The sequence below is a fragment of the Penaeus chinensis genome, chromosome 28 (assembly GCF_019202785.1).
Source record: "Penaeus chinensis breed Huanghai No. 1 chromosome 28, ASM1920278v2, whole genome shotgun sequence".
NCBI lineage: Eukaryota > Metazoa > Arthropoda > Malacostraca > Decapoda > Penaeidae > Penaeus > Penaeus chinensis.
In genome coordinates this window covers 16,576,751-16,582,809 of record NC_061846.1, presented here as the reverse complement: position 1 = coordinate 16,582,809, position 6,059 = coordinate 16,576,751, and the positions used below count along the sequence as shown (strand labels likewise).

The following is a 6,059-nucleotide window of genomic DNA, read 5'->3' as shown; positions in this document are numbered from 1 at the left end:
ACTTGCTATAACCGTTTTCTATATGGTTCTGGGGTGATAGCTTTTAAAGTTGAGGGGATACTCAATTACTCTTTCATTCCACACAGAGATAATGAGATCAAGCAAAACAGTATGAATAAACATGAGGGAAAAAGAAAAGGGATAAGAAATTGATTTTTTCGCAAGCTCTTACTGACAGGCTACACTCTATACAGCTACACCCCCTAACTCCTCCAACTTTATAATCACTTGCAGTTCTAGAGGTCGCACCCATATATCCCCACCTGCTTCTAACTACTGTACAATGGCACCCACTAATGTCATACCAATTGTCACATCTAATTAACATAGTTTAGCCCTCTTCCGACCTAACAAAGTTGTAGACAACTTAACCTCAAACTTCATATGTTCATAATGCACCCATATTTCTCGATTCCACAGTGCCTCTCCATGACATGCTGGTCCTCACACTATGACATCTACAATATAGCTGGTTTCATCAACTTCTCAAGCTAGCACAGTTCACATTGTCTGTCTTGGGGAACTAGCTGCTGACAAAAATGGTCACTGAGAGACTCTACTGCTTCATTGGGGCTGAGGCTACTGGTGCATAGGAACTTGGATTTGCAAGGGCGCTCGGTTCCTGTACTGTCTCGTTGCAGGTTTCAGGTATTGTCTTCTGTTGTGGTAGGAGGTTTTCTTGGCTTTCTTTATATCCCTGGTGACTGCATTGAGTGATTTATTGGTGATGTTGTGCGAGTGGAAGGCTTGATCTCTCTGCTGCTGCTGAGGCGTTTGATAAGGCGCAATGGCCATACAAGGCATTACCACACTAGCTGGAGATGCAGCCACACCTTGGTGTTGGGCTCTTATATGTGCTCCAAGAAAAGTAGCCATTGGCATAACTCCTGAACTGTCACACTCTCCAAATATCTTTGCAGAAGGAATCCAATATGCATGAATCTGTGTCGGTGGACTTCCTCGGCAATACCGGTAGATCTTCTATGGTGTATGCAAATTGCCACTCATGTTGAACAAACCTCCTTGCATACTAAAGAAACATGTACCCACAGTACCATATATGGATTCAGGAAGCTGTCTGGACAATTGAATGTTCCCATTTATCTGTGCACAGATGGAGGCTCACACAGTCGTGTTCCCGATGATACATCAACACCCCACTATCCGCAATTTAACGGGCATGTTTATGAAGTTTATGAAGCAAGTTATTGCCAAAACATCAGCAACAGGAGACATATGTAACAATGAAGACATTACAGTTGGTCAACTTGAGCTTCACAACACACCATGCCCTGTTAGTTTCTAACCTGCTCTCCACTCACTGGTTCCAACTCATCGTAGTTCCCTTTAGACTAAGTGACATATGTCAAAGAAACTCAATGAGGCAAGGCCGTGCAGCTGGCCATGACGATGTTCATTCCAAGTTCCAGTCGCCCATCCCCTGTACTTGTCCAAAACCATTAACTCGAAGTAATGGAACACTATAAGTACCATCAATGGTCTCGATCGGAGATCTGACTACTTGGTAAAGACACCAAGTAACATATACTGTAAAAACAGGCGTTTCCTGCTGCCTGCCAATACCCCCTACCAACACTTCTATTATCATAGCCTCTTCAAGTGAGATCGTTTCAAACTGTTTACCTTGTAACCACGAGGAAGTCCTCACTTACATAGATATTATTAACTTAAGGGTGCTATAGTTACACTTCACATGTATACTAAAGCAGCTTATTCCTCCTTTCTGTGGAAAAGTGATTTATATATTCTTATATATGTAATGAAGACACACGATGCCCCGTTCAAAGTCAAAATATTATATTTACTTTTGATTTATTACATATCGATTTTACTTGCATTAGCAGCATTGCGAAGAACGAAGGACATAAGGACACTATACCACACCCAAAGCGAGAGCATTTATTCAGTACTCACTCAGGGCGAAGAAAATGCAGATATGGGAGACGAGGACCCCGTAGACGATGCCCCTTCGCTGCCCTTCCTTGCGGTGGACGGCCGTGAAGAGCTTTGCAGGTTCTTCGACCAGCAACGAGATTCCGATCTTGGGCCTCTCCTCTTGGAAGGCGAGGGTGGAAGGAGAAAGGGAGATGAGAGGAGGCTGGTGAAGGAGATGAAAGAACGAAAGAGAAAGAGAGAAGATACTGGTGAAGGAGATGAGAGGAAGGAGTTGAAAGCAGAGTTGAAAGCAGAGAGGAGAATGACAGATGATGCTGGTGAAGAAAATGGAAGGACGAAGGTAAAATGAGAGGAGAAGATGCTGGTGAGGGAGATGGAAGGAGAGGATGCTGGTGACAAAGAAAGACAAGGGAAAAATAAATGGAAAGGAGAAGAAGAAAGAAAATGAAGAACGAAGCAGAAAGGAGGAAAGAATGATTGAAAATGAAATGGAAATGAAATGAAACTGGAGAAAGAGAAGGAAGGACGAAGATAGAAAGGTAATGCCACTGATGAAAGAGAAATGGTAAAAGAGAAAGAGAAGAAAGAGTGAAGGAGAAACTGAAGAGACGATACTGGAGAGAGAGGATGAAGGAGAAAACATCACGAAGGAGCAAGAGAAGGAAGACTGAAAGAGAAACAGGGGGGAGGACGAAAGAGGAGGAGGGAGAACGACGGAAAAAGACATGGAAGGGTGAAGGAGAGAGACAAAGGTGAAGGAAAGGTTAAGGAAAATGAGAACGAAAAGCGAAAGAAAACGAGAAGAATGGAATAAAGGAAAAAAACAAAAGATTAGGCAAAGGAGAAAGGCAAATAAGGGCAAAGGAGAAAAAAAAGAGACTGCAAGACAAAGAAGAGAGAAACGGAGGAGTAAAAAAGAGGAAGAGGAGGAAGAGCTAAAGAGAAAGGGATTGAAAATGAAGGAGGAAGAGAAGGGAAAGCGAAGAAGAAAAAAAGAGAATGAAGGAAGGACAAAAGAGAAAGAAGAATAAGGAAGAGGAAAAGGAAGAAGTTGGGAAAGGAAGACAAAACAATAACGACAGATGATAATAAGACAACAATGATGTAGAGGAAATGGGAAGAGATAAAAAAAAAAAAAAAAAAAAAAACGAGATAATTTTTTTTTTTTTTAATCCAAAGCAGTGAAAATCCAAATCCAAAATGAAGAACCACTGACCATTATCACTGAACTTCACAGACTCCGCAGTGAAGGCGAGCATGAGGAAGCACAGGGCCAGGAGAGTGAGACCCAGGCCATACACCGCCAGATAGCCCCCTTTGGCGAACACCTGGCCAAGTAGAGTGCTGATGTTCATACCGCTGTTTCCGTTTAAGTAGCCTATGTATAAGTAGCCTAGTCATTGGTAGCCTAGTCATAAGTAGCATATTTATAAGTAGCATATTTATAAGTAGCATATTTATAAGTAGCATATTTATAAGTAGCATATTTATAAGTAGGCTAGTCATATGTAGCCTAGTTATAAATAGCCTAGTTATAAATAGCCTAGTTATAAGTAGCCTAGTTATAAGTAGCCTATTTATACGTAGCCTAGTTATAAGTTGGCTATTTAGAAGTCACCTAGTCATAAGTCGCCCATTTATAAGTAGCCTAGTCAGAATCGTCTAGTCATAAGTCGCCTATTTATAAGAGCCCTGTTTAAAGAGGATTCGAACTCACTTTTAAAAGAGGATTCGATCTGCAACACCACTTTAGATTGTTACCTACACCGGGTGGGTTCAAATCCTTGTCAAGTTGCAGTATTGATAAATTTGTTTATCAACGCAACATTACACCATTCCATCTGACATTTCTTTTTTTTATGCAATGCGAATCTACACCTTCCCTTACTCCCCTCCCCCCCCAAAAAAAAAAAAAAAAAACCTCTCCCGCCCAATCATTGCAACACAAAAAGACGCGACTTTCACGCCCACCTGCCCGCCAATCACCCTGCCCGTGGGCGTCCCAAAGGCCATGCAGATCTTGAGGATTCCCAGCCTGTAGGTGCGGTTGGCCTCCGTGGTGACGTCAGAGATGCAGGCGAAGACGAGCATGAGGCAAGTGCCGATCCCGCCGCCGAGGGAGTAGAGGAACGGCGCCACCTGGAGCAGACGCGCCGGCAGACGCAGGGCGTTGAATGTATCTTTCTATCTATCTATCTATATAACTATCTATCTATCTATCTATATACATATATATATTTATACTTATGTAACTATATGTACACACACACACACACACACACACACACACACACACACACACACACACACACACACACACACACACACACACACACATACACACACACACACACACACACATATGTATATGTATATATATAATATATGTATAGATATAAATATATGTACATATATATGTATATATATATATATATATATACACACACACATATATATACACACTTGTCTATATATATATATATATATATATATATATTTATATATATATGTATATATATGTATATGTATATATACATACATATATATATATATATATATATATATATATATATATATATATATATATATATATATATGCGTGTGTGTGTGTGTGTGTGTCTGTGCAGATATATGTATATATATGTGTATGTATATATGCTTATACATGCATACATACATACGTATATACATATTTATCTATCTATCTATCTATCTATCTATACACACACACACACATTATATTTATATATATGTACATATATATATGCATATATATATGTGTGTGTGTGTGTGTGTGTGTGTGTGTGTGTGTGTGTGTGTGTGTGTGTGTGTATGCATGTATATACGTATATATCAAAATACTATAGTCATGAAATTAATACCTTTATACCACGCTACCTCAGAAACTTTTAAATTATTATTGTTTTTCTATCTAATTGCTTATATGCAAGTTTCCTTCTCAACGGGCAAGTTTAATGATATCTACATATTCCAAAATAAAATCAAGAAGAAAAAAAAAAAAAAACGCACCACAGTGAGCTCGGTAGGAGAGTAAATGAACGCTGAGGCGAAGACAAATAAAACAACGCTCAGTGTTTTCATCACCAGACTCAGGTACAGGAAGGGCTTGCGACCGTACCTGGGGAGAGAGAAGGAATGGGACTTGCTTGCTACTCCCTCGCTCTGGGTAAAAAAGGACGTCATTTACGTGAGAGATGTTTTCAGTTCAGGCAGCATCTCGGGTTCTTGTGTTTTCTTGTTTTTTTTGTTTGTTTGTATTCTTTGGTTAATGCTGTTCTTGCATAGTGCATGATACACGTTTGTCTTATGTAAGAGTTTTACTGCTGTGCGTCAAAAAAAAAAAAAATTATATGTGGATTTTATTTCATATCATTTGCCAGTCTTTCTTATTTGCATTTTGACACGCATTTTATTTTGTATCTACGTCTTGTCATTCACTTAACTGGACGCTCACCTGTCGGAGAGGGGGCCGATGTAAAGCAGTAGAAATATGGAGACAAAGCTTTCCGAGAATGCAGCAATTCCTAGGTACTTTGACGCAACCTGCTGTACCTGTTGAGTGAAGTCCATGGTAGTATTGAGTTAAGCAGAGGCTAGGATAAGGTGGCGAGGAGGGTGTTTTGAAAGAGTTGGGATTTGGTATCATATACCTTACCTCAATTGCATCGTGTGGGTGTTTGTAAAGGTCTTTGCAGATTTCTTCCGGTTTGCCGAGGGTCACCAGGCAGCTCTTCTCCGATATAAGGGACTCTGTAATTGTCTGCAATTTGTGAACATAAAATCAAAATATAGTTACTGTATATATCACATGCAGTAAGAGCCATATATGAAATAACTAAAAAAAATATCAAAGACAGAGAAAAAGTACTGTCACATCACACAGAAGAGAATTTGATATACAAGAGTGGCGAAGTAAGCAATGGAATGCAGCAGGAACAGCGGCTCATAAGTGGTGGCAGCCCAGAGCCTCCTCATCACCGAGATTGACTTGCCTCCGTCGCGCCCAGCCTCTGTAGAGACACCACCTTCCTGAAAACGAATTTTGCCATTACATTTCCCCATCTGAACACGTGACACTGCATACCTACATTTATAATCGAGTATTACCAATTCATGGTTTT

General features: G+C 40.1%; 1 long non-coding RNA gene across 1 annotated transcript; it reads right to left on the bottom strand.

Annotated features, from left to right (window-relative positions):
- Positions 1-3,946: 3,946 nt before the first annotated feature.
- LOC125039927 lies at positions 3,947-5,487 on the bottom strand. Its single transcript, XR_007116158.1, has 3 exons — positions 5,393-5,487; positions 4,948-5,056; positions 3,947-4,056 (listed from the first exon to the last, which is right to left on the bottom strand). It is a non-coding gene; the product is annotated as an uncharacterized LOC125039927 (long non-coding RNA).
- Between the last annotated feature and the right edge of the window lie 572 nt (positions 5,488-6,059).